The following is a 5,199-nucleotide window of genomic DNA, read 5'->3' on the forward strand; positions in this document are numbered from 1 at the left end:
TTGACCTTGCATGCAACAGAAATGGCAAAAATATAAGACCGTCACTCCCCCAAATGGCACCCTTCCCCCTACATTGTGCACTACTTTTGACATTTGGGATGTTGTCATGGCCAAAAGTATGCTTCTCGGTCGGAACCACACATGCCTACATCACCAACTTTTGAAACTTTTGACTGGTACTATGTACAGTCGTGGCTAAAAGTTTTGAGAATGACACAAATAATAATTTTCACAAAGTCTGCTGCCTCAGTTTGTATGATGGCAATTTGCATATACTCCAGAATGTGATGAAGAGTGATCAGATGAATTGCAATTAATTGCAAAGTCCTTCTTTGCCATGCAAATGAACTGAATCCCCCAAAAAACATTTCCACTGCATTTCAGCCCTGCCACAAAAGGACCAGCTGACATCATGTCAGTGACTCTCTCATTAACACAGGTGTGAGTGTTAACGAGGACAAGGCTGAAGATCACTCTGTCATGCTGCTTGAGTTTGAATAACAGACTGGAAGCTTCAAAAGGAGGGTGGTGCTTGGAATCATTGTTCTTCCTCTGTCAACCATGGTTATTTGCAAGGAAACACAGAGTTATCTTTCCTTTACACAAAAAGGGCTTCACAGGCAAGGATATTGCTGCCAGTAAGTTTGCACCTAAATCAACCATTTATAGGATCATCAAGAACTTCAAGGAGAGCGGTTCAATTGTTGTGAAGAAGGCTTCAGGGCGCCCAAGAAAGTCCAGCAAAGTCCACCGTCTCCTAAAGTTGATTCAGCTGCGGGATCGGGGCATCACCAGTAGAGAGCTTGCTCAGGAATGGCAGCAGGCAGGTATGAGTGCATCTGCACGCACAGTGAGGTGAAGACTTTTGGAGGATGGCCTGGTGTCAAGAAGGGCAGCAAAGAAGCCACTTCTCTCCAGGAAAAACATCAGGGACAGACTGATATTCTGCAAAAGGTACAGGGATTGGACTGCTGAGGACTGGGGTAAAGTCATTTTCTCCGATTGTTTGGGGTATCCGGGAAAAAAGCTTGTCCAGAGAAGACAAGGTGAGCGCTACTATCAGTCCTGTGTCATGCCAACAGTAAAGCAGTCTGAGACCATTCATGTGTGGGTTTGATTCTCAGCTAAGGGAGTGGGCTCACTCACAATTTTGCCTAAGAACACAGCCATGAATAAAGAATGATACCAACACATCCTCCGAGAGCAACTTCTCCCAACCTTCCAGGAACAGTTTGGTGACGAATAATGCCTTTTCCAGCATGATGGAGCACCTTGCCATATGGCAAAAGTGATAACTAAGTGGCTCGGGGAACAAAACATTGATATATTAGGTCCATGGCCAAGAAACTCCCCAGACCTTAATCCCATTGAGAACTTGTGGTCAATCTTGGACACTGTGTTTACAACCCTCCAGACGAGCTTCAATGCAATTCAACTCTCCTTCCGTGGCCTCCAACTGCTCTTAAATACAAGTAAAACTAAATGCATGCTTTTCAACCGATCGCTGCCTGCACCTGCCCGCCCGTCCAGCATCACTACTCTGGACAGTTCTGACTTAGAATATGTGGATAACTACAAATACCTAGGTGTCTGGTTAGACTGTAGACTTCCAGACTCAAATCAAACATCTCCCATCCAAAGTCAAATCTAGAATTGGCTTCCTATTTTGCAACAAAGCCTCCTTCACTCATGCTGCCAAACATACCCTCGTAAAACTGACTATCCTACTGCTCCTCGACTTCGATGATGTCATTTACAAAATAGCCTCCAATACCCTACTCAATAAATTGGATGCAGTCTATCACAGTGCCATCCGTTTTGTCACCAAAGCCCCATATACTACCCACCACTGCGACCTGTACGCTCTTGTTGGTTGGCCCTCGCTTCATACTCGTCGTCAAACCCACTGGCTCCAGGTCATCTACAAGACCCTGCTAGGTAAAGTCATCCCTTATCTCAGCTCGCTGGTCACCATAGCAGCACCCACCTGTAGCACACGCTCCAGCAGGTATATCTCTCTGGTCACCCCCAAAGCCAATTCATCCTTTGGCCGCCTCTCCTTCCAGTTCTCTGCTGCCAATGACTGGAACGAAACTACAAAAATCTCTGAAACTGGAAACATCTCCCTCACTAGCTTTAAGCACCAGCTGTCAGAGCAGCTCACAGATTACTGCACCTGTACATAGCCCATCTATAATTTAGCCCAAACAACTACCTCTTTCCCTACTGTATTTATTTATTTTGCTCCTTTGCCCCCCATTATTTATATTTCTACTTTGCACATTCTTCCACTGCAAGTCTGCCATTCCAGTGTTTTACTTCCTATATTGTATTTACTTTGCCACCATGGCCTTTTTTTTTGCCTTTACCTCCCTTATCTTACCTCATTTGCTCACATTGTATATAGACTTATTTTTCTACTGTATTATTGACTGTATGTTTGTTTTACTCCATGTGTAACTCTGTGTTGTATGTGTCGAACTGCTTTGCTTCAACTTGGGCAGGTCGCAATTGTAAATGAGAATTTGTTCTCAACTGGCCTACCTGGTTAAATAAAGGTGAAATAAAATAAAAAATCCCGAGGCGGGTGGACAAACAAAAACCCACAGCTTCTGACAAGCTCCAAGCATTGATTATACAAGAATGGGCTGCCATCAGTCAGGATGTGGCCCAGAAGTTAATTGACAGCATCCCAGGGCAGATTGCAGAGGTCTTGAAAAAGAAGGGTCAACACTGCAAATATTGACTCTTTGCATCAACTTCATGTAATTGTCAATAAAAGCCTTTGACACTTATAATTACACTTCAGTATTCCATAGTAACATCTGACAAAAATATCCAAAGATACTGAAGCGCAAACTTTGGAAATTAATATTTGTGTCACTCAACTTTTGGCCACGACTATACATTGTATTTTATTTGGCCTTTACGGTAGACTTTCACAAATCCTGTGAAATAGTTGTCCGGAAGTGACTCCACCATTCATTTTCTGGATTCAATTTCACTCAAAAATAATTTAAAGCTTTGTTTTACTATTGACAGTTACAGATGATTTTGGGATTGTATATCGATTGGCTCTCCTTAAATATTTTTATCTGATGTATTCGTTTGTTTCTTAATTGTTTAATCGAACTTTTCGGTGCATGTAAACTACACTTCCCTGAATTAGCATAGTGCCCATGTGCACCCAACTATAACCCTTTCCGAGCTTGTTTTCCCTCGCTAAACTATGCTAGTTTTCGTCATTGCAAAACTTCAATACTAAACCTCAACTTCAAAACGCCATTGCTAGTTATACAATCATGTAACTAAGAAATTCCCGGGAAATAAACTTAAGTGTTGTTTTGTTAAATAGTCACGACTAGTTCGAGCAATCCGTCTTATCGTAAGGATATCCTTGACTCATTGTTACTTAACGCAATATCGGTGCCATGGTGCCCTTATGGTAGCCTAGACTGATTTGCTCTGCTAGTTTTATTGAAATGTATTAAGTGTTTATATGTGCATTGTTTTTGATGAACCTTTTTTGTTTTAGGGTAGCTAAATAAAAGTATTGCTATTTTTTTACCTCAACGTGGAAATTGGACAATATATTCCAGCTGATTTGTTTTCTGCTGATTACCAACATTGAAGAGTCACCTATTGGGTGCGTTCGTAAATTCACTCTGGCTATCTACTCCTTTTTCAGAGCACAGAATAATTTAAGAATTTACAAACGCTCAACACCCGTTGAATATAGCGGTTGTCAGTTAACATCGGCAAAAAAAACTCATTGTTGCCAGCAACAGTCACCAATGCTCTGGATAACATGAAAACAGCTTAACCAGCTCTGCTAGGGCAAGTAAAATGGTCAGTGAGGTGTTCTCTCATTTATGTCTGGAATTAGCTGGCAAGCAAACTAACTTTAGACAGTTAGCTTGGGTGCTCTACTGCCATTGTTGAGGTCAGAAAGTTTGGATCAACTATACTCCTCGCCCACATGCAAAGTGTTGGTTTCATGAGCTAAAATAAAAAATCCCAGAAATGTTCTATACAAAAACTGCACAAATTTGTTTAAATCCTTGTTAGTGACCATTTCTCCTTTGCCAAGATAATTCATCCACTTGACAGGTATGGCATATCAAGAAGCTGATTCAACAGCATGATCACTACATAGGTGCACCTTGTACTGGGGACAAAAGCCCACCAAAATGTGCAGTTGTGTCACACAACATGTCTCAAGTTGAGGGAGTGTGCAAATGAAATGCTGAATGTCCACTAGAGCTGTTGGCCAGATAATTGAATGTTAATTTCTCCCCCATAAACTGCCTCCAATGTCTTTTGGAGAATTTGTCAGTATGTCCAACCGGCCTCAAAATGGCAGACCACGTAACCACGTCAGCCCAGGACCTTCACGTCCGGCTTCTTCACCTGCAGGATCGTCTGAGACCAGCCACCCTGACAGCTGATGAAACCAAGGAGTATTTCTGTCTAATAACGCCCCTTTTTTTTCTTCTCACAAACGAATTCAGATTGGCTTGGCTCCCAAGTGTGGGCTTATGCCCCTGCCCAGTCGTGTGAAATCCATAAATTAGGGCCTAAAGGATTTATTAAATTGACTGATTTCCTTATATGAACTAACACAGTAATATTGTTGCATACATATTTTTGTTCAGAATAAATTAATGGTGGATACTCATCTTTTATTCAGGAGGATTCCTTCATCTTTAAGAGGATAAAACAAACCCTTAGTAAAAAAGAGCTAAACTTGAATCCCACAAGAAAAGCTTAAACATTGACTGTGGCAGTAGGAAATCCATTCATTAGACAGAACTGTTCAACTCCATCTTCAGTGCAGATTATACATCAAGTGAGAGAAAAAAAAATGTACATGTTCCGCCTCTCACTCAGGCCACTTTCAGAGTGGCACTGTTTAATGGCAGTCTCTGACAAACACGACTATCACAATAGTTTGTCAGTAACAACGGCCTGGGACTGTTTGATGGAACTAATCAAATGAAAACTACCAGGTTAACAAGCCAGTCTTGTTGGAAGGAAATTACTCCTCAATGGTCAAGTTGTGAGGCTTGATAGAAGCTAACTAATACAATACTACGTTTTGTATTTATGTAGCGAAACTAATTACACATACAATTGTGACAACAAATTATGTCTCTCTCCTGTAGTTTCTAATGGGTAGTAATCTCACAGAAAAAAATG

Source organism: Oncorhynchus mykiss, chromosome 28, assembly GCF_013265735.2.
Source record: "Oncorhynchus mykiss isolate Arlee chromosome 28, USDA_OmykA_1.1, whole genome shotgun sequence".
In the NCBI taxonomy this organism is placed as follows: domain Eukaryota; kingdom Metazoa; phylum Chordata; class Actinopteri; order Salmoniformes; family Salmonidae; genus Oncorhynchus; species Oncorhynchus mykiss.